Source organism: Mobula hypostoma, chromosome 7 (assembly GCF_963921235.1).
Source record: "Mobula hypostoma chromosome 7, sMobHyp1.1, whole genome shotgun sequence".
NCBI lineage: Eukaryota > Metazoa > Chordata > Chondrichthyes > Myliobatiformes > Myliobatidae > Mobula > Mobula hypostoma.
The window spans coordinates 21,726,389-21,751,201 of record NC_086103.1 but is presented as its reverse complement, the minus strand read 5'-3'; the positions used below and the strand labels follow the sequence as shown (position 1 = coordinate 21,751,201).

General features: G+C 42.6%; 1 protein-coding gene across 3 annotated transcripts in view; it reads right to left on the bottom strand.

Annotated features, from left to right (window-relative positions):
* Nucleotides 1-630: 630 nt before the first annotated feature.
* The window catches only part of spry4 (sprouty homolog 4 (Drosophila)), a 55,595-nt gene continuing 31,412 nt past the window's right edge, over nucleotides 631-24,813 (bottom strand). For 2 of the 3 annotated variants that reach the window (XM_063052647.1, XM_063052648.1), the window contains exon 4: nucleotides 631-789. The gene's annotated coding sequence lies outside the window, so the exon portion shown is untranslated. Of the gene's footprint in view, nucleotides 790-13,669; nucleotides 13,694-24,813 lie in introns of those variants that run through there. The other variant, XM_063052646.1, reaches the window with a different exon arrangement.

Sequence of the window (24,813 nt, the reverse complement as noted above, 5' to 3'; positions counted from 1 at the left end):
GTCGGACCGTGGTCGGGTGCTTCCAGGGTGCTGCATCGGCAAGTTTGCAGTGCTGGAAGCTCATGGCAGGGAGAGTTTCTCCCTTCTACCGTCTGCGTGAGATGATGGGACTTTCGAGAGACCTTGAGACTTTTTTTACGTGCCCTTGGTCTGTTCTTCATCAAATTACGGTATTGCTTTGCTCTGTTGAAACTGTATGTTATAATTATGTGGTTTTTGTTAGTTTTTTTTTAGTCTTGGTTTGTTTTGTGTTTCTGTGATATCATTCTGGAGAAACAAATTGTATCATTTCTTAATGCATGCATTACTAAATGACAATAAAAGAGGACTGCGTGTCCTCATAATCTAACCTAATCTAATCTAAATCAGCCACAATTGAGTGGCAGAGCTGACTTTGACGGACTCAATGGTCTAATTCTGCTCCTATGTCTAATGGTCTTATGGTAACGTCTCCAACAGAATGGAGAAAAAACAAGTTAAAACAGATTAACTGGAATCAAAGCGGATGTGACCTTGCTCTGCTGTCGAGTAAATACTATGTTCACAATAGAGATGTATCAGCGTGTTTTATATAAACATGTTTACACTGGCAACTGGGGCCATGGTGCACAAACAGAATGGTGGTCGGAGCTGGTCGAGTTCATAAGCTATGATATATCCACTTCGGTTCCAAGATCTTTTCCTGTGAGTAACCCACCTTTTCCAGCCCTGGATGGAGCGTTTGTCCTCCTGGTGCCTGGATACAGACATCAGTTTTCGCCACAAAGCTGACAGGCAGGTCCTGCTCCCCTGTGATACAAGGTACAAATGACAAATTACAAAAGTTCAAAGTAAATTTATTATCAAAGTTTACATTTGGTTCTGTGCAAAAGTCTTAGGCACATAGATATAGCTAGGGTGCCTAAGACTTATTTTATGAATTGTATTGTACTGCTGCTGCAAAAAAAAACAAATTTCATGACATATGTGAGTGATGATAAAGCTGATTCTGATATGGGTTTCTATTGTGGACTGAGAGTGGGAAGGGGGCAGGGAGAGGGGGAATCACGGTTGGGAAAAGGGGAAGGGAGAGGGGAGGGAGCATGAAGCACCAGAGAGATATTCTGTAATGATCAATAAACCAAATGTTTTGAATCAAATAACCTTGCCTGGAGTCTCAAGACTGGCTGTGATGCACCCACATCTCCCCCTGCCCCTGGCAATCCTCCTCTGCCACCTGTCCCACAACACCACCCCTTCCACCCCCCCCCCGCGGCACTCCAGCCTCGCCACTCCCAACATCCTTTGCTCCTGCCAATTTACAAACTCACTCCCCGCTCCATGTTGACAAAGATAGTACTGTAAAAAGGTCTTGGGCAACCTAGCTCTATATATATGCCTAAGACTTTTGCACAGTACCGTACATCTTCTTTCAACTTTTAGGTTTTGGACAATGGATAGTCATTCCATCCAGGTGGTCAGTTTCTATTGGTGGTCTCTATTCGGGTGGTGTACAGGTCATAGCAAATGTTGTAGCACATGATATTCAATACCCTAGTCACACTTTATTAGCTTGTTAAGCACCTTTCTCAGGGAATGGAGAATTGCAAAGGCTAGTATGCAGAGAACTACATCTGAACTCTATATGTATTCAAATTCCTATCCCTTAAAAATATTAAGATTAATGTTACACTCTGAGAAGTGCCTTGGCTGCGTTCTGCAAATGTGTATCTGTGGCAGCCTTAATTCCTTATCAGAAGTGTGACCTTTCCTTCCTGTGAGGAAGACTGGTTGGAACTGGTTTTCTCCACTTTGACCTTTATGGTTATTAAGAAAAGGAAGGGCTGGAAGGGGTTCCTGGAAAACCTGTCTTGCGTTTTCATTTTACAGGCAGTCAAAAGCATATTTACCAGTAATGCTGTAGTTCTGCCATGTAATGATCACAGTAGTGTTGAACGCGCACACTTGAAAAGTAGGCTGTGCATTGCAAGCCCTACCCCTCACGTACTTCATTACAAATAACATCTTCACCCCTTATTCCCTTTCCGAAATAGTCCCTATAGTACTCAGGGGAGAAAAAAACGAGAGATTATTTAACCCTTTGACTTTTTCTTTCTGATGGCAATGACCTATAGTGTCAAGTTAAATGCACCAAAGAAACAAATCAATCAATATTGTTCAGTGTTTTACCCCATTTAAGTTGCTCCCTATTTTATTTCATAAAACCATAAGCCTATGAACCTATTAAGTCATTTCACCAATCCATCAAAGCTGATTTATTGTCCCTCTCAACCCCATTCCCCTGCCTTCTCCCAACCTTACTAATCAAGAACTTATCAACCACTATGTTAAATATCCCTCAAACACAAGGAAATCTGCAGATGCTGGAATTTCAAGCAACACACATAAAAGTTGCTGGTGAGCGCAGCAGGCCAGGCAGCATCTCTAGGAAGAAGTACCTCTTCCTAGAGATGCTGCCTGGCCTGCTGCGTTCACCAGCAACTTTTATGTGTGTTGTTAAATATACCTAATGACTTGTCTCACAGCCATCTGTGGCAAAGAATTGCACAGATTCACCACCCTCTGGCGGAAGAAATTCCTCCTTGTCTCTTTTCTAAAGGGATGTCCCTCTATTCTGAGTCTGTGCCCTCTGGTGCTAGACTCCCTCACTATAGGAAACATCCTCTCCATGTTCACTCTGTCCAGGCCTTTCAACATTTGATAGGTTTCATTGAGATCCCCCCTCATTCTTATAAACTCCAGCGATTACAGACCCAGAGATGTCAAACATGCCTCATATGTTAACTCTTTCATTCCCAGAATCATTCTTATGAATCTCCTCTGCTCTCACCTTCTCTTTTTGCTGACAAAGTTCATAAGGTATTGTTTCAAAGCCATCATTCACTCTCAGCTGCCTCATCCAGGTAGCCAGTGTTCATTTTCAGATTTCGACGTTGAACACGAGATGGCTTCTCATGATTGAGTAAATACAGAGCTGAATGATTTCCTGGCTACATTTAAGTTGTTCTTTCAGAGACCTTTTCAGCTGTTTAGAATTGTCTCAGAGACATTTAAATTTTGAAGAAGTACCTTTGAAACTTCAAAATATAAATAAAAAAATGAAAACATTACTGCATATTATATAGGAGGCCATTCAGCCCATCAGGTTTATGAAAGCTCATAGAGCAATTCCATTTCCCCATTTAATTTGTCCTGTAGCCTCATTACCATTAACTACCTCAGACATTACCCCTCACTAACACATGAGGGGCATTTTATGTTAACTTATACTCAGTTGTCACTTTATTAGATACAGAAGATACCTAATAAAGTGGCCACTATAGTCTTCTGCTGTTGTAGCCCATCCACTTCAAGGTTCGAAGTTTTGTGCATTCAGAGATACTCTTCTACACACCACTGTTGTAAAACCTAGTTATCTGAGTTACTGTTACCTTCTTGTCAGCTTGTCTGGCCATTCTGCTTTGACCTCTGTCATTAAAAGGTGCTCTCGCCCACAGAACTGCTGCTCACTGGATGTTTTTTTTTGGTTTTTCACACCCTTCTCTGCAAACTCTAGAGACTGTTCTCCATGAAAACCCCAGGAGATCAGCAGTTTCTGAGATACACAAACCACCCCATCTGGCACCAACATTCATTCCACAGTCAAAATTATTTAATTCCCATTTCTTCCCATTGTATTGTTTGGGCTGAATGACATCTGAACCTCTTGACCATGTCTGCATGCTTTAATGCATTGAGTTGCTGCCACATGATTGGCTGATAGGATATTTGCATTAGCGAGCAGGTGTACTGGTGTACCTAATAAAATGGCAACTGAGTGTATAACCTGCTTGCCTTTGAGATGCAGGGAGAAGCTGGTGCTCCCAGAAAAAGCATGCCTGAACCAAGGGAGAAATTGTAAAGTCCACAAACAGCACAGGATCCTAGAATTGAACCCAAATTCATTGGATCTGTGAGACAGCAGTTCCATTAACTGTCCCCAACAAAGGAAAAAATATAACTCTGCTTCAGATTTTACTTAAAGTTGAATAGTAAAGCTGCTCATATCCTAAGTTCACTGGGATGTTTGTCCCACTATCTACCAGGTCAATGTCCTTGCACAGGAAACTGCAGACCAAGGATAATTTACTTGTGAAATGTGTTGGCAAAAGGAGAAGATGTAGTGAGCAGTATTGATACATTAAAGGGAATCCCACGAATGGATGTTAATAAAGACTGGAAGGATATGTTGCATGAGTTTTATTGAATAAAATAGGAAGCAACTTAAATATTTAACTGCTGTAAATTCATTGAAAGTATTTATGTTAAATAATATTGGAACAAAATTTACCTTCAGTTGTCTTTTTGGTGCCAGTTTGAATGAATGAGGTTGTATGGGGGAGGGGGTTGTCAGTAATGTGTATCTAACCCCTCAGTTTGGCATTGGTGAGCACCATCCCCAGAGCCAGAGTGAATGCCGCAGCAGGGAGTGAGGTCAGGTGCCAATGAGGAATTCAGAAAGATAATGACCTATAAGTCTCTTGTCGATAGTTCTCTTTGGGTAAACCTGCGAGAGCTGAGCACATTTGAACCCAATAACATCTACTGGTTCATGAGGTGACCAAATCTTTTTTTCTTCTTCAGAAAATACCCAACTGTTGCAAGAAGTATACCTCTGCCAATATAGCTCCGTACCAGTAAAAAAAGGTGAAGTAACCTGGCTTTTTACATTCTTCATGCCCAGTTCCTTTTCATTACCTTTCTTCACTATTTCGGATCAGAGGAACCTGCTCTCTTAGATGCTGTTGTTCAATTTTCCCCAACTTTCTATTCCTCCCTCCATTCACAGCTCTTAATCGTTCCATTCAAACAAAATATATAGTATAGAAACACACCATGGGTCCTACAAAATCATTTCCCTTGGCTCTCCATCCAATTCTCCTTCGAAAGCACTGCCCACCAAGCACCTGCAGGGTTTAAATTTCAGATCAGAACCACTGTCTGTATGAAGTACTCTTTCCTCCCATCTCTTCCCACCCTGTAATCTTCTTGCCTTCTTTTAACCTAAACCTAGTCCTTGATCTACAGTATTTCCCCATTCTGAACCACTCACAATATTATAATACTATAAATCCTTCTTTCACCCTTCATTGGTCCCGAAAGAACAACCTTAACTTGTTCACTATAAACTTACAGCTAAGAACTGTTTTCCTTCAACCATTCTAGTTAATCTTTTTCAAAGAGAAATTGTGAAGAAGCAATTTTATGACTGCCCTAGAAAGGCAGGGGCAAGTCAGTCCCATTCTCCAGAAAGTGGATGTTTGAGAAATCGTTTGAGAAATCATTTGAGGGTTAAAGAACAAACAGATAATGAGGCTAAGCATGGATTATTACTCAAGGCTCACGGTAAGTACACAAAGTAAAGATGGCAAGAAATAAGTGATTAAAGTGTTCAGTTTTGCATGACATTACATTATGTGATAAAATTAAGGTTAAACAGTGTATGAATAGGCATGACTGTATGTGTTTGGTTTGTGTATGTATGTATGTACAAATGTATGTATGTGTACATGAGTGTGTGTGCACGCAAGTGTATGTGTGCGTATGTACACAAGTGTGTGTATGCATGTGAGTGGGTGTGCATTGCGTGTGTGTGTGTGTGTGTGTGTGTGTGTGTGTTCTTGTGTCTGATTCTGTTTTGCTTACATTTATATTTACACTTGTATGTGTTTAACTCTTCACTTGCTTGTGGGATTTTATGTGCGTTTATATAAATAAAAAATGTTATAGATAACAGATTATGTGTATGTTTGTGTGTGTATAGGTTAATGTTTGTGTACTAATGTATACACATGATTGCAAGTGTGCAGATATTTGTATATATCTGATTCATTCATGTGAATACTTTTGTGTATGTTTTGTGTATGTTTATGTCCAGATATATTACTGTACTCATTTATGTGCGTTCGGATCACTTTCTGAATGATTTGTGTGCATGTGTGGAATTTATACACAAATATAAATTTTCATGCATTTGTATGCACATACGAAATGGTTGGCGACTGTCTATGTTTGACTCCCCAAGTGTTTGCTTCTCTATATTTATGTGCATATGTCTGGGTTGACTACATTCATTTTAGTGTATTGATAATGGTAAATGTCATATTTTTGTGTACAGATGATTGCACTCAAGAGGAAGGTAGAAAGGAAATACATTTTTTAGAACAGCAAGAACTGTTCCAAACGGTAAGAATACCGGGGGCAGAATAGGTAAACAAGACAATAGAAGTACAGTAGATTTAATTCTATCAGCAGTTATCTTAATTACAACTTTCTTGGTAGCAAGCCGCAACCTCCTTTCTCTAGCAGAGAACATGACTTAACTTTGGCTCTGCTCACCAATACATTAATAAACTGACCTAAACAAGAGCGTTCTTGCCAGGATGCTTTGTACACGAGTGAACACAAGTTACAGATTGAAAATGTTTCCTAGAGTTTTTCCAGTACCAAATTAAGAGTATCATCAGCAAAGCAAGTATAGCTGGGACGAAACCACATAACCCTGAAAACTCTTTGTCTGTCAACAAGACATTAATTGATTCTTAAGGATGAAAGTTCATTTATCAACTTTAGTTGCCATATACTTTTACATGTATTCGAAATTTGCAGCGTTGTATTGGTCAGGGCATGACATGGAACAATAAACAGCAAAATTCAACAATTACACATAATAAAGAATTATAAGGCACAGTAGCATAGAGGTTAGCACAACACTTTACAGTAATAGTGACCTGGGTTCAACTCCCGACACTGCTTGTAAGTAGTTTATACGTTCTCTCTATGACCACGTGAGTTTCCTCCGGGTGCTCTGGTTTCCTCCCACAGTCCAAAGACCTACCGATTAATAGGTTAATTGGTCCTTGTAAATTGTCCTGTAATTAAATTAGGAGTAAATCAGGAGATTGCTGGGTGGTGCAGCAAAAAGGGCCTATTCTGCATTGTAACGCAATAATTAATTAATTAATTAAGTTAGCGGTTAAAGTATGAACGTAGAATAATATATGCATAAATACATAAATACCAATGTGTCTTTACAATGCAAACAGCATTATAAACTGTGATTTAAAGTGTTTACAGTACCTGCAGTGATGGGTGGTAATAATTTGAGGGGGAAGGGGGAGCTAACTATATAGGTTGATCAGATTAACTGTTCGGGAAAGAGTTAAAGGTTCTGTGTTCATTGCACTTTTTGCCTGATTTCTATTCCTTCTAAATCTCAAAAAATATAGTTCCTTCAAAAAACATACTCAAAAGATGAGGATCAGTCTTCTGGAGTTGAGAATTTCAGGGATCAAAGTTCAAAAGTTCAAAGTAAATTTATTATCCAAGTACATATATTCACCATATACAACACAGAGATGTATTTTCTTGTGGGGCATACTCAGTAAATCCAGTAAGCGTAATACAATCAATGAAAGACCACACTTAACCATTCGGGCAAACAAACAACATGCGAAAAGTAACAATAGTGCAGATACAAAAGAAAAAATGATAATAACAAATAAATAAACAAACAATAAATATTGAGAACACAAGATGAAGAGTCCTTAAAAGTGAGTCCAAAGTTGTGGGAACATTTCAGTGAAGGAGTGAGTGAAGTTGAATGAAGTTATCCTCAGTGGTCCAAGTACCTGATGGTTGAGGGATAATAACTGTTCCTGAACTTGGTGCTGTGGGTCCTGAGGCTCCTGTACCTTTTTCCTGATAGCAACAATGAGAAGAGAGCATGACCTTGGTGGTGAGGGTCCTTGATAATGGAGGTTGCTTTCCTGCGTCTATGCTCTGTGTAGATGTGCTCAATGGTGGGGAGGACTTTACCATGATCGGCTGGGCCAGATCCACTACATTTTGTAGGATCTCCTGGTGTTTCCATACCAGGCTGTGATGTCGCCTGGCAATATACTCTCCACCACACATCTAAAGACGTTTGTCAAAGTTTTACATGTCGTGCTGGATCTTCGCAAACTTTTAAAGAAGTAGAGGAGCTGCTGTGCCTTCTCCGTAACTGTACTTACAGTATGTGCTGGGCCCAAGGCAGATCCTCTGAAGTGATAATGCTGAGGAATTTAAAGTTGTTGATCCTCTCCACCTCTGATTCTCCCAGTGAGGACTGGCTAACTGATCTCCGGTTTCCTCCTCCTGAAGTCAACAATCAGCTCCTTGGTCATGCTGACATTGAGTGAGAGATTTCCAGCCTTCTGAAGAAAGACGTTTTCCTAACCTCAGTGCCAGCTTGCTCTTTGAGACTATATCCCCCTAGTCTGCATTCTCTCACCTGGGGAAAGAGCCTCTCTACACTTACCCAACCGATTCCTCTCAAAATCTTAAGTTTCAATGGCATCTCCTGTACTTCAGAACTACAGGGAGTCTGTGAAGATTATGCTCAGTTTCTGCTCAATGGACTGCCCCACCCTCACTAAAAAAAAGACACCAGTGCATTGAATCTACCCTACGCTGACTCCAAAGAAAGAATATACATCATTCAGATGCAGACAAAAACTGCACATGATTTTCTAATGCAGCCAACAACAATTGCAGCAAGACTTCCTTATTCTTTGACTAAACCCCAAGTAAATATAATAAATGATGTTTCTATAAAGCTATCATTTGTCATGGCTTATCAGAGATTCCCCTTCATTACTCGGTCTCGCTGTTCTGTCCTATCGGACAAACCAATTCTTGGAAAGCCATGCCAATTTGCTTAATATTGACATTTCAGTTCCATTTGACTGTGTGAACAGTCACTTTGGTGAAAGCAGAAATGTTTAAGAGTCAAGTCTGTCACTGTTCAAAGTCCAAGGCAGCCTGCTGGCTTTATGAGCAGATACTTGAATGACAGCTGAACCTGGGAGAAGCATAATTACTTCCTTTGGTGGAGTTTTGTGAAGGACAGTGAGAAAATAGGCCCAAGGCTCAGACTTTTAACATTTTATAGGCCACAGACTGGCATAAATAATTATTAGGAGAGGTGATGGTTTTGCTAGATTAGTAATAGGAAACAGAGCCTTTCAACTGATCGAAAAATTATACTTGAGCTCATAAAAGAGAACTATGTATTGCATTTTATAAAATGGCCTACGCAAAGTGCAAACAATTGACATCATTTACCCAAGCCTAGAAAAAAAAATGTTCAGTGTAATTTAAAGAGCAAGACAGCAGCATGGTGATTAAAGTCATTAAGGACTTGAGCAGCAGAGATCTGACACGCTGACCTGACATTTTATAACAAGTTATCTTGTCTCATCACAGCACTAGAAGCTCTAGGAACTCCGAATTCAGGAAAAACTGCATTCTTAGGTAGCATTTTCCTAACTTTGGGTTATCTTTACTAACTTTATCTCAGAGCATACTTTCAAAGAGTGAAAAAGGTACGGAAACACCATTGTAATCTGTATCCAACTGCTCCAGGGATATCAGGTTCAAGCATTAATAAAGCACAGGGTCTGGTATAGCTGTGATGTTCCCTGGTTCTTGGTTGTCACCCATGAGTGATGCCTGATTGGATGAGCTGCTGGAAGTTTTGGTTTGGTTTATTCTTATCGTCACATGTACCATGATACAGTGTCTTGCAAACTGTTTATACAGATAACATCATTACATATTGCATTGAACTAGAGCAAGGGTCCCCAGTCTAGGGTCCATGCACCCTTGCTTAATGGTATTGGTCCATGGCATAACAAAGGTTTGGAGTCCCTGCTCTAGAATATGGTAAAGCATTAACAATGCAGAATAAAATGTGAAAGCTACCAAAAAAAAGTGCAGCACAGGTAAACAATGAAGTGTTAGAGGAGGCCAAGAGTCCACCTTATCATAAAGAGCTCCTTTCAAGAATCTGGTAACAGTGGGATAGAAGCTGTTCCTGAACCTGGTAGTACGTGCTTTCAGCTCATTTATCTTCTGCCCAAAGGGAGAAGGCTTGAGGTTAGAAGAAGGTTAAAGAAGATTAGCTTTATTTGTCACATGTACATCGCAACATACAGTGAAATGTGCCATTCGTGAAAACAACCTTCTCAGCCTGAAGATGTCCTAAGGCAGCCTGCAAGTGTCACCATTCATCCGGCACCAACTTAGCATACCAACAGCTCATTAACCCTAACCCACACATCTTTGGAATGTTGGAGGAAGCCCACATGGTCATGGGGAGAACATGCAAACTCCTCAAAGACAGCAGCGGGAATTAAACCTCACCCTGACAGCTGGCCCTGTAAAGCATTACACTACCATTGCACCTGGGAGAATGCCTGGAGTGGGTGGGATCTTTGAAGGTGCTGCCTACTTTTCTGAGGCAGCAGGAAATATGGACAGAGTCCGTAGTGGGAAGGCTGATTCTGGTGATCTCCATCTTCAATTCTGCAATTTCTTGCTAGTCATATGCATGAGCTGTTGGTGTGCTAAGTTTCCATACCAAGCTCTTCATGGTGCATTGATAAATATTGATAAGAGTTAATAGGGACATGCTGAATTTCTTTAGCCTCCTGAGGAAGTAGAGGCATTGGTGAGCTTCCTTAGCCATGACATCAATGTGACTGGACCAGAGTAGGCTATTAGTGATATTCACACCTCGTAAGCTGACGCTCTCAACTTCAACAATGTTGATGCAGACAGGAGCGTGTACACCAACCCCCACCCGCCGCCGCCCCGAAGTCAATGACCATTGTGGGACGGTCCCCAGTGAAGAGATGAGTTAAAGGAGCAGGATTAGAGTAAGTAGAGAAAAAAAGAAAATCCATATGAGGACTACTAATGGCTATCACTTCCCTCACCATGAGGAAATTTACATTTAGCAGCAATAAAATGGTTTGAAAGCTCTTCTCCCTGCTACCATTTGACAAAGTCCTCCACTAGGGCCCTGCATTCGTCCTTCTGTCTTCCCTCCATACACCCAACTATGGCTGAGTTATCGAAGAATTTCTGCAGATGACGTGACTTAGTGTTGTATCTAAGGTCTGAGGTGTACAGGGTAAACAGGAAGGGAGTCAATATAGTCCCCTGTGAGACCCCAGTGCTGCTTGTAGCCATGTCTGACTCACAGCTCTGAAGCCGTTCAAATTGTGGTCTGCCAGTCAGGTCGTCCATTATTCAAGTTACAATGGAAGTGCCAATCTGCACTGAATGGAGCTTTTTCCCCAGCAATGAAGGCTGTATGATACTGAAGGCACTTCAGAAATCAAAAAATGTGATGCTCACAGTGCTGCCCTGCTTATCCATATGGGAATAGGAGTTCACTCAGCAGGTAGATGACAACTCCAGTGTGCTCCTGGTAGACAAACTGCAGGGGATTGAGGGCTGATCTGACCAGGGGTTGGAGGTGAGCCAGGACCAGGCTCTCTAGGGTCTTCATGACCTGTGAGGTCAAGGCCACTGGATGGTCATTTTCCACACAGTCGGGACCCTTTCCAGGCTGAGACTCAGATTGAAAATGCACTGGAGAACTCCACACGACTGCTCAGCACACTCCTTCAGGACCCTGGGGTTCACACCGTCCAGTCCCAATGCTTTGCCACGCCTGAGTTTCCCCAGAGCCCTTCTCACCTGCTCAGTACTGAAGGTGAGTCCGTGATGACTGGGGAGTTGGTGGAAGTTGGGGGCTGGGTGAGGTGAGGATGGGAATGATAGCAGTTGGTATGTGGAGGTGTGGGTGGTAGGTTCAGGGCAAGGAGGGGATGTAGACAGTGGTAGTCTGTGTTGTTCATCCATGTGTTGAATTGGAGGGGGGAAGAGGGAGGAGGGGAGACTTTGGTGCAGAGGGACTGAGGGGGATGTGAACAGGAGGCCAATTTTCAAACCTATTGAAGAATTGGTTTAATTTATTAGCCCATTCATGGCTGCATTCCGAGGCTCTACAGCCTGGCTGACTGAGCCAGTGAAGTTCTTCATGCCCCTCCACACCTCCTGTGTGCTGCTCTGCCCGAGCTTGTTCTCCAGTGTTGGGCAGAAGAGTTTCACTGGATCATCATAAATTGTCATTAAATATTGTCCAACTGATTAAAAACGCGAGCATTTAACCTACAGACTCACTTTCAAGAATTGTTATTGCTTATTTATTTATTTGTTTATTTATTTATTTATTTATTGTTATTTTAATTCTTTTCTCTTTTTGTATTTGCACAGTTTGTTGGCTTTAGTTGGTCCATCTTGATTGCGGTTACTCATTTATTCTATTGTGTTTCTTTGCATTTACAGTGAACACCTGCAAGAAAATGAATCTCAGGGTAGTATATGATGACATTTATGTACTTAGATAAAATTTACTTTGAACTTTGAACTTTTTTGAACTAACATAATAAATGCACAAAATAAAATCTGAATTCCTGTTTAGCCAGGGTGGGGATTAAGGTATATTGACTGACAGAGTTTAGTGGACTTTGAAAGTAAACATAGAACATAGTACAGCACAGTATGGGCCATTCGGCCCTTTAACTCTTCCAAGATCAATCTAATCCTTTCCTCCCACATAGCCCTCCATTTTCCTTTCATCCATGTGCCTATCCAAGTGCTTCTTAAATGTCCCTATGTATCTGCCTAAAGTAAGGAAATGAATTGTATTTAAGCACCACCTTTCATTACCTCAGGATCTTAGAGTGACTCAAGCACTTTTAGAGGGAAGTTACTCTTGCAGGAAAACGCAGCAGCCATTTCGCAGTTGAATTATACTCATATAAAAAGGATTGTCTTGCTCTTAAAATTGTATCCCCAGTCTTGAATATTTCCTACATGTTATACGTATTAATATGGAGGCCATTGCTATTGATCTAATTAACTAACTAAAGTGATTTCATACACAAACATGAGGAAATCTGCAGATGCTGGAATTTCAAGCAGCACACATAAAAGTTGCTGGTGAACGCAGCAGGCCAGGCAGCATCTATTGGAAGAGGTACAGTCGACGTTTCGGGCCGAGACCCTTCGTCAGGACTCATTTCGGATCTCCCCCTCCCCCTCCCACTTTCAAATCTCTTACTAACTCTTCCTTCAGTTAGTCCTGACGAAGGGTCTCGGCCCGAAACGTCGACTGTACCTCTTCCTACAAATGCTACCTGGCCTGCTGCATTCACCAGCAACTTTTATGAAAGTGATTTCATACCTTACTGGAGCCATGTGGCATCAAATTCAATAAATAGGGTACTAAAGTGGAAAGAACTGAGAATTTGGCAAGGTTGGTTAAAGAAAGGGTAAAAATGGTATAAGAATACTTGCAGCATTCTGCTGGCCTCAGCTGCCACGATCATTGTCTTGATCAAAAACACAGCCGTGCGATAATAATGCAGCATGCTCTTATGTCTACCTGAAGGAATTATAAAGTCATACTATACCAACACAGGCCCTTCAGCCCACTAAATCCGTGCTGACCACCCTGATCCCTTTACAATAATCATATTTTTTTTCTCTGCATACTCATCAACTCTCCCAAAATTCTTCCACTCTCCTATACACTAGAGACAATTAACAAACTTTCCTACGTTTTCTCAGAATGTGGAAGGAGGCCAGAGTACTGGAAGAAGTATCATGATCTCAGAAGCCAAACGTGCAAACTCCACACAGACCGACCCAGAGGTCAGTCTTGAACCCGTATTACCGGAATTGTAAGCTCTATCAGCTGTGCGATTGTTCCACTCTGCTAAAACCACACAAGATGTTGCCAGGACTTGAGGACCTGAGTCAAAGAGAAAGGATGAATAGGTTCAAAGGTTCAAAGGTTTATTTATTATCAAAGCCGGTATCCATATACAGATAGCTGTGAAACAAAGAAAGAACATAAAAGTCATTCAGAGAGAAACATCAAACTCATCTTCCCGCCCCCAACAAAAAAATGGCATCCCAATCATCAGCCTGCTAAAACCACCCTCCCCCTGCGCAAAACAGAACAGGAACATCGATCCCCAAAAAGCAACCCCTCCCCCACACAAAAAACTAACAGAACGCAACGCAACATCAACCCCCAGACTCTCTCCCCTCGCGCGACAAAATGGAAGAGGAACGGGTAAGGAAAAAAAACACAGAATATAAAAACCGTTAAGTCTGAAAAAAAGTCCACAGTCCATAAATGCAGATCCATGATACCATACTTTGATATCACCAACATTCATCTAAAGAGAGGGACACCACACAAGGCAGAGGCCTACCCACCTGCCATAGCGAGCCACACAGGGATAGGCCACTCCCGGACGCCTTCTCCGGCAGCAATATAAAGGAAGGCAGCCGGCGATGAAATTCTCCCTCACCTTCCACATTCGCCTCGATATCTCAATCTTCCTTGATGGTTTAATCGGAGATTAATGGACATTTTAAACAGCATAATGGAATCAAGCATCGACATTTCTTTGCATCGAGGCCATCTGAGTACGCGCTCGCTTCTCAGAATCTTGGAGACAGCAAAGTGCTGAGTCACTCAACCAACCTCCAAACCGTAAATCGAAGGCTCTTACAGTCCCAGAAACACAGTTAAGGTGAAAAACAGATGTAACTGAAGAAAAATATATATTTCGTGAGCAATCCGGAAGATGTCGACCGAGGGAATGTTGTACGCTGGCACTATCTTGACCGGTTAGGATTTTATTTGCTGGAGTTTAGGAGAATGAGGGTAAATTTGACAGGGGTACAGTATATGAAATTATGAGGGTATAGATAGGGTAAGTGCAAGCGGGCATTCTCCACTGAGGTTGGGGTCATGGGTTAAGGTTAAAAGGTGAAATGTTTAAGGGAAACTATAGGGGGAACTTCTTCGCTCAGGGAGTGGTGAGAATGTGGAACGAGCTTCCTTCGGAAGAGGTGGATGCAGGTTTGGTTTAAAAGAAGTTTGGATAAGTACATGGATGGGAAGGGCCCAGATGCAGGTCAATGGGACCAGATACAATAACAGTTTGCCATGGACTGGATGGTTTGAAGGCATGTTTCTATGCTGTCATGCTCTATGATTCTATGGCTCTACAAACTCGTAACTCTAGTATGAGTGCCCATAAGATGTCAATTTAATCGTGACTGGCCCTTTTACATCATCACCGGTTAAAGTGGAAAAGCACTTTATTCTTGAACAACAGGCCCTGAATGAAAAAAAAATTGAATCAACCAGAAGTAAATGGCATATTTTAAAATGAATTTCCAGACTGTGAAATAAACCACATTTCTTATTGTTCAATACCTTCTGCACCTCTTGTGGTCACCTTTTCCGCACATGTCTCAAAGGACTGAACAGCTTCAATGATTTTCCTTTCATATCCTTTAGTAACTAGGGACCGGTGCCTTACTCTTTGAAATACCTCCAAAATTTGAAAGTTTCCCACATGTTATAAGCATTAGCGCAGAGGCCATAGCTTTGTCCTAGGAAACCAGCAGAAGTGAGATCAAACCTCATGAGCACTATGCGGAATTGAATTCAGTAAAGGGGCTTCCAAGGTGGAAGTGACCGTAAAATTTGACAGATTGATGTGAAAGTCTAATGTCCTTCAGGGTATGAAGGCTACTAACCCACCTGGTGTGAGGTTTTAAGCTCTGTGATCGAGGATAACGCTCAGTGAGGAAATTTTTAAATGGGTAAATATTGCCCATGTTATGAGAAATGCCTTAAAGTAATTTTGAATCTTTATCTACAGTTTATTTAGTTCAGAGCTCTCCTTGCTCCTTGCTCTGTTGTTTTTTGGCTTGAGTTCTACCAAAACTCTGAGATTTTTGAAAATGTCCACCTGGCTTTAGCCTGACATCTCTTTCATTGCCTCCTTGTACTTTCTGCTAAATCTGTGTTTGATACGTCACCTAAGGCTCTCTCACATTTCCACAGATGTACTGTGGAGAGCATCCTGACTGGTTGTATTTCCATCTGCTACGAAGGGACCACTGCACAGGATCAGAAAAAGCTGCAGAAAATTGCAAGCACAGCCAGCTCCATCACTGGTACTAACTTCCCCAGTGCCCAGGACATCTTCAAATGGCAATGGCTCAAAAAGACAGCCATCTATTATTAAGGACCATCGTCACCCAGGGCATGCCCTCTTCGCTTTGCTACCGTCAAGCAGGAGGTACAGGAGCCCGAAAACACACACGCAGCATTTCAAGAGCAGCTTCTTCCCCTCCACCATCAGATTTCTGAATGAACAATGAACCCCCATGTGCACTCCCTCAGGATCTCCCAGTGGCCGCACATTTTAATTCCACGTCCCATTCCCATTCTGACGTGTCTATCCACGGCCTCCTCTACTGTCAAGATGAAGCCACACTCAGGTTGGAGGAACAACACCTTATATTCCGTCTGGGTAGCCTCCAACCTGATGGCATGAACATTGACTTCTCTAACTTCCACTAATGCCCCACCTCCCTCTCGTACTCCATCCATTATTTATTTATATACACACATTCTTTCTCTCTCTTTTTTCTTCCTCTGTCCCTCTCACTATACCCCTTGCCCATCCTCTGGGTTTTTCCCCCCTCCCCCTTTTCCTTGTCCCTGGGTCTCCTGTCCCATGATCTTCTCGCATCCCTTTTGCCAATCACCTGTCCAGCTCTTGGCTCCATCCCTCGCCCTCCTGTCTTCTCCTATCATTTTGGATATCCCCCTCCCCCTCCCACTTTCAAATCTCTTACTCAGTCTTCCTTCAGTTAGTCCTGACGAAGGGTCTCGGCCTGAAACGTCAACTGGACCTCTTCCTAGAGATGCTGCCTGGCCTGCTGCGTTCACCAGCAACTTTGATGTGTGTTGCTTGAATTTCCAACATCTGCAGAATTCCTCATGTGTGCACTCCCTCAATATTTTTATTTAACTTTTGTTCTCTTTTTACACTACTTACTTCATTAATTTTATATATATATATTTCTTACTGTAATGTATAGATTTTTATTATTGTTTATTGCAACGTGCTGCTGCCACAAGACAACAAATTTCACGACGTACACAAGTGATATTAAACCTGACTCCGATTCTGATTCTGTGTTTAATTTCATCTCCTATGCTTTTGTTCATTTATCCTGCTCGACTTGCAGTAGCTAGGACCAACTCTGACCCTTCCTGTTTGTTACTGCCTGCAAATTTGCATCATATTCTGAACCCTGTTCATGAATGAAAATTGGAAACAGTAGGAAACCCAACAGTAATTCCTTTAATACCTCAATTAACAGCATACCATCCCAGCCCCCCATGAGTCTTCTAACTAGTCCCTGCTGTTCCCTACCCTTCAGTGCTTGGCTTTACCATGAATCTTTATCATAAAGCTTAAATTGTAGTTGCTTGCATAGAATCTGGCCAAATGCTTTCCGGATGTCAAGGCAACACTGCGTCGTACACTTTTCCATGCTTAAAGCATTTGTCTGGAATTCCTGTCTGCTGCTTTACCTCAATTTAAAGTTATACCACTGTCACTATTTGCCTGTGTGCATAAAGTTAGATATTCAGCAATGTGTGAATGCGCCTCTGTTTTGGCAATCTTCCTTCCATTCTGTATTGACTCTTGCAGAAGTACAGACTGTCTTCTGCCATCTCAATCTAACGACTGCCATTGGCACTAACGAGAAGCCGCCCAGTTAATTTGACTCTTAATAGTGACGGAATCAAAGTCATAGGACCTTTACCTTACTGAGCACATGCCTCCTATTAAGCATCAATCTTACACTAATTTAATTCTATTTTCCCGACTACCCACCCCTACAGATACGACCATTCACCTACACGCATCAGGCAATTTATAGTGGCCAGCTATCAGCTGGCACCTTATTGGGATGGGCGTGGAAACCTGTGTATCAGGGAGTGCGTGTGAACTCAAGCAGAGGTCAGACCTGGACCTGGCTCACCGGAACTATAAGGTCACAACTATGCCATTTCACCGCTCAAGCTTCGGATGTTGAAGCCAGGCTCTAGTTCTTCTTCCAAAGTCGGCTATTTGAAAGAAGAAGTAGGCGAGGTGTGCTTACGGAACGATTACAAAAAAAAATAATAAGCATTCTGTCTCGATGCATAAGAGCTTGATGTGGCAACTGCACTGCAAGAAACTGCAGAGAGTTGTGGACACAGCTCAGCACATCTCAGGGAACAGCCTCTCCACTATATCCGTGTAAGCGGAACAAGGGCTACACATGCCCTTACACTTCCTCCCTCACCACCATTCAGGGCCCCAGACAGTCCATCCAGGTGAGGCGACACTTCACCTGTGAGTCGGCTGGGGTGATATACTGCGTCCGCTGCTCCCGATGTGGCCTTCTATATATTGGTGAAACCCGACGCAGACTGGGAGACCGCTTTGCTGAGCACCTACACTCTGTCCGCCAGAGAAAGCAGGATCTCCCAGTGGCCACACATTTTAATTCCACATCCCATTCCCATTCTGATATGTCTATCCACGGCCTCCTCTGGTGTAAAGATGAAGCCACACTCAGGTTGGAGGAACAACACCTTATATTCCGTCTGGGTAGCCCCCAACCTGATGGCATAAACATTGACTTCTCAAACTTCCGCTAATGCCCCACCTCCCCCTTGTACCCCATCTGTTATTTATTTATATACACACATTCTTTTTCTTTCTCTCCTTTTTCTCCCTCTGTCCCTCTGACTATACCCCTTGCCCATCCTCTGTTTTTTTCCCCCTCCCCCTTTTCTTTCTCCCTGGGCCTCCTGTCCCATGATCCTCTCATATCCCTTTTGCCAATCACCTGTCCAGCTCTCGGCTCCATCCCTCCCCCTCCTGTCTTCTCCTATCATTTTATATCTCCCCCTCCCCCTCCCACTTTCAAATCCCTTACTCACTCTTCCTTCAGTTAGTCCTGACGAAGGGTCTCAGCCCGAAACGTCGACTGTACCTCTTCCTAGAGATGCTGCCTGGCCTGCTGCGTTCACCAGCAACTTTGATGTGTGTCGCTCTCCACTATACTTCTCACTGCCTCAATCATGGTCTCAGCATCAACAAAAACCCCACCACCCAGGACAATCTCTCTTCCAGTAAAAGATGCAAAAGCCTGAAAGCAAGTACCACCAGGCTCAAGGACATCTTCTTTCCCACTGTTATCAGACCCCTGAATGAACCTTTTGTACAATAAGGTGGACTTTTGGTCTCACAATTTACTGTGTTAAGATCGTGCACTTAATCATTTCCCTGCACTACATTTTCTCGGAAGCTTTTGCGCTTCACTCTGCATTGCTGTTATTTTACCGTACTCTAGCTCCATTCACTGTGTAATGACTTGATCTGTACAAACAGCATGCAAGACAGGCTTTTCACTGTATCTTGGTGACATGTGTCAGTAATAAACCAATTCCAATACCAATACCAAATAAGGAAGGAGGATTAGAAATGCTTATGGAGCGAACGATAAAGAATTGGGATTAGATATCTATAAGTTAATCCATCACTGACAGGGTAAAGGAAATTGAATTGCTAACACTGTGCCAAAGGACAGTAAGTAAATGAAAGCATCATTATCTCTCTGCTCGACTCCAGAGCCCTTCAACCATCAGGATCCTGAACCAGCAGCGGTAACTTAACTCACCAATTCTGAACTGACTCCACAACCCATATAGACTAACTCCCAAGGACTCTACAATTCCTGATCGCAATATTAGTTATTTATCTTTATAAATGTATTTGCATGAAACATCCTCTTTTGTACATTGGTTGTTTGTCAGTCTTTGTTATGTATCGTCATCACCATGTGCCATGTTGTATGACATAGGTGATCATGTGACCATGATTGTTCTTGTCAAATTTACCACAGAAGTGGTTTGTCATTGCCTTCTCCTGGGCAATGTCTTTACAAAACTGGTGACCCCAGCCATTATCAATACTCTTCAGAGATTATCTGCCTGGCGTCAGTGGTTGCACAAGCAGGACTTGTGATATGCACCAACTGCTCATACGACTGCCCACCAGCTGCTCCCAGGGCTTCACGTGACCCTATTCGGGGGGCTAAGCAGGTGCTACACCTTGCCCAATGGTGAACTGCAGGCTAGCAGAGGGAAGGAGCGCCTTTCACCTCCTTTGGTAGAACATATATCTCCACCCCACGCGTTATTGATAGCTTCTCATAAATTCAATTGTATTTCTTTATTTTCCAGTAAATGCCTGCAAGAAAATGAACCTAGAAGTAGTATATGGTAATATATGTGTACTTTGATAATAAATTTACTTTGAAAGTTAAACTTAGCATCCTCAATTGGACACATTCACCAATTTCTTGCTCCCGGCTTAAAATTCTGCTTAATAACACAGTGGGTGTACTCTCGCCACGTGGACGGCCTTGGTTCAAAAGCAGCATAAATGCTCCCTCTCAAAAAGCAACGAGGACTGGGCAATAACCAACAGCGACACCCAACCCCCCCCCCCCCCCAGAGTGACTATAGCAAACCTAGCAAGCCTTTGTACTGAGGCCTGGGATCGGGAAAGTGTCAGCCAGAGCACTGTGATCTGAACAGTAAGTAGTTAAAAATATGAAATGATAAGCCAGGGGAAGAAGTCATTGTGGCAAGAATGTGTGCGATGCTCCCATCCTGCTGAATGAAACTGGAGCTGTGAATTTTATAGCTCCCCTTCACTTTGGAGAGGAAAAGCATTAGACCCAATCTGGATCCAGCTATGACAGGTCTAATGCCTGGGGTGAGATTTTATTATGAGGTTGTGTAAACACAGCAGATTCAATGCCCCAGTGGATGGTTGTTATGATTTCCTAAATGTATTGTTCCGTCCACAATTGTGAAAAGGGTCTGAAGTTCAAAGACAATCACTTGTCAGTCATTCAGGAGCGAGCCCTTTTTCTCAGGCATCTTGCTCCACGTTTACAGAGTCACTCTATGGCTAATTTGCTGTTCTCCTTTTACCTTTTGACTGCTTTAGCAGGCACAGAGAAAGGAACAGCGTAACCCCTCGAGCTCTACATTGGCACTTCTGTCCTGATGAAAGTGAGAAGGGCACATTCCATTCAGCTTCACCTCAACCTTAGGCTCCACAAAGGCCAAGCACGACTTTGCTTGAGAAGAACACGCCTACCCGGCAGCAGCAGCCAGAAAATCAGGCACATGGTGTTAGGAGAAATAGTAAAAGAGAATTTTAAATGGAGATCTAATGAACGCTGCTACGCAGATAGATAATCATGCACAGAGCTGAATATGCCTGGGCCCTTTCATTTTTGTGGTTTATATTCTATGTGGTTGTTTTGCACAAATTGTTTCTTTTTGCACGTGGTGGGAGGGGTTTGATATTTTTCTTTGAACAGGTTCTATGGTTTTCTTTGTTTCATGGCTGTCTGTGGGAAGACAAATCTCAGGGTTGTGTACTAGATACATACTTTGATAATAAATGTACTTTTTGTTCGTTTTCACTTAAATAAAACCCCCTGCCAGGGGTGGTGGTACAGTGAGATACTTAAGGAACATTGAAGGGACTCTTAAATAGACCCATGGATGATAGAAAAATGTAGGAGAGAAGCATTAGATAGATTTTAGAGTAGGTTTAACATGGTTGGCAAAGGGCCTGTACTGTGCTGTAAGTTTTTATGTTTTATTTCAGTTGGGCAGAAAGATGAATGGATTGTTAGTCTAGGGAAGTAAATGATAGGTCCAGGAAAAGTTGGTAATTCTTATTTAATTCCCACTCTGGAGTGTACCTTCATTAAGGACAGTGGAATTTAGACTTCACAATCAGATTTATTATCACTGATAAGTTGTAAAATTTGATGTTTTACAGCAGCAATACAACAAAATACATAAAATTACTATAGGTTGCAATAAGCAATATAAAAATACATAAATAAATATATTATGCAAAAAGACAGCAAAATAATGAGATAGTGTTTATGTGGGTGGCGGGGCAGAGATGCGTCTCTACTAAAGGAGGTGTAAGACGTTCCTTCCCTCCGCTAGCCTGCAGGTCACCCATGGGCAAGGTGTCGCACCTGCTTAGTCCCCTGATCAGGGTCACGTAAAGCCACGGGAGCAGCTAGTGCACATCACAAATCCTAGTTATGCGACCACTGACTCCAGGCAGATAATCTCTGAAGGGGCTTGTAAAGACACTGCCCAGAAAATGGCAAACCACTTCCGAGAACATTCACGGTCATGGAACGGCAATGATCACTCATGACACAACACATAACGAACAAACGCATGAGAAGCGTTTGCTGGCTCTGGGCCTACACTCGCTGGCGCTTTGAAGAATGAGAGGGGATCTCATTGAAACCTACTGAATATTGAAAGGCATAGATAGAATGGATGTGGAGAGGAAGTTTTCTCTAGAGGGGGACTCTTAAGAGCACAGGGCACAGCCTCAGAGTACAAAGATGAACCTCAAGAACAGAGATGAGGAGGAATTTCTTAGCATAGGGTGGTGAATCTGTGCCATTCATTGCCACGGACAGCTGTGGAGGGGAAGTCTTTGGGTATATTTAAAGCAGAGGTTCGTAAGTTCTTGATTGGTAGGGCATCAAAGATTATGATCAAAAGGGCGGAGGGGTATCGATGGGCTGAATGGCCTAATTCAGCTCTTTTGTCATAAGACCATAAGATGTAGGAGATTTAGGCCACTTGACCCATTGCCTGCTCCATCATTCTGTCATGGCTGATTTATTATCTGTCTCAACCCCATTCCCCTGCCTTCTCCCCATAACGTTTGGTACTCTGACTAATCAAGAAACTAATAATGGTCTCACAGAAACACGCACTATCACCATGAGAACTTTCAAACTCCATACGTAGACACCATAGGTCAGAATTGAACTCGGGTCAGTAGATCTATGAATCATTAGCTCTGCTAGCTGCACCACCACACTACGCCTATGTACGTGTTAAGTCACTAAACCGTTAAGGCATGGGAAAGGGCTTGGCCTTTTGAGCCTGTGCTGGTCCTCTGCAAGAGCAAACTCATTAATTCCATCTCCTTCTCAGCCCTGCAATCCTGCTTCTTGATATCTTTTTATCCAATCTCTAAAGCATGGGTTCCCAACCTGGAGTCCTCAGTTAATGGTAAGGGCCCATGGCATAAAAAAGGTTGGGAACCCCTCGTCTAAAGAGTGTAAATACGGTTCATCAAACGGTGCACTATGTGCCAGCATTTACACGATTGATATTGGCATTGGTATATTATTGTCACGTGTGCCAAGACATAATGAAAAACTTGTCTTGCAGTACAACATACACAAAATGTTGGAGGAACTCAGCAGGCCAGGCATCATCTATGGAAAAAAAGTACAGTCGATGGAACTGTATCTACAGATTTTCTCTTGTTTGTCATTACACATTACATTCAATTAGTAAAGGCATCCGTTAGTCTTGCAAGACCATGGATCTGCACCTGGAAAGTCTTCACTCTCCAGGGCACAGGCCTGGGCAAGGTTGTATGGAAGACCAGCAGTTGCCCATGCTGCAAGTCTCCCCTCTCCACGACACCAAGGGAAGGGCATTAGGACACCAGTGTCGTCGCAGAGCAATGTGTGATTAAGTGCCTTGCTCAAGGACACAACACATTCCCTCGGCTGGGGCTCAAACTCACAACCTTCAGGTCACTAGTCCAATGCCTTATCCACTTGGCCACGTGCCCACACATTGAGTTAGAATGAGATAAAGCAATAAAAATGCCGAATGAAATGTTAAAGCTACCAAAAAAAGTGTAAGATCATTGCGGACTTGTAAGAAAATTTAAATGAACATTGAGCCATTTAAAGACTTCTTTTGAAGCCTTGGCTACCCTGTCAAGCCTCCCGTTTCATTGCGGTAAACTCTGTAGGCCATTTTAAGACCAGTAAGACCATAAGGCATAGGAGCAGAATTTGGCAACTCGGACCAATCCAGAGGCAGAATTGGAAGAATAAACATCAGTTTTCACTCTAGACATATTCCCAGAATCTGCCTTGGTCCTCAGAAGTGTTCTTTCATTTGGGGAAAAGGCAAAATCTGATCAATAATCAACATCAATGAAGGTGCTAAATAGGTATTGAGGAGCGGAGACAAGTTTTCTGAGGATTGTCTGCATTTCTTCTTACCAGAGTACAGACGGGAAGTGGGGTCAAAGGAGACTAACAAGGAAGTTGATTGGATGGGCAACTTGAAAGAAGAAGCTGCAATGAGAGAGTAGACAATAAGGAACAGGAACTGGATGAGAATCAGGTTTATTATCGCAAACATAGAGCACTGTGCAAAAGTCTTAGGCATCTATATACAACTACGGTGCTTAGGACTTCTGCACCTATGGCTATTTGTCAATGTGAAGCAGAGAGCGAGCTTATAAATCTGGAGGGAGAAAAGGATGTTGGGAGTGGTGAGGGTGGAATGCTGCAGGAGGGGTGTGGAACAGGTGGCAGAGAAGGGGTGGAAGGGTTGGGGGGAAGGGGGGGCTGCAGACACATCTAGCCCTGAGACAGCAGGCAAGGTCATTTGATTCCAAACAACTGATTTATTGATCATTCCAGAATGTCTCTCTGGTTCTTCCCACTCCCTCCCCTCTCCCGTCTCCCTTTCCCAACCATGATTCCGCTCTCCCTGTTCCTTTCCCATTCTCAGTCCACAATAGAGAATCAGACATATGTTATGAAATGTACTTTTTTGTGTGGCAGCAGTACAGTGCAACACATAAAATTAATGCAGTACTGCGCATAAGACTTAGGCACCCAAGCTATATATACATATATGCCTAAGACTTTTGCACAGTACCGTATGTCATGAAACCTGATAAGTTACAGCTGCAGTACGGTGCAAGACATGAAAAATACGAGAAGTCACAAATTAAATAAATAACGCTAGAGATGGCAAGTTCGAGACTTATCAATCTTGGCCTCAACTTCCTGTTCTTTCCCCATAGTCCACATTTCTCTCTT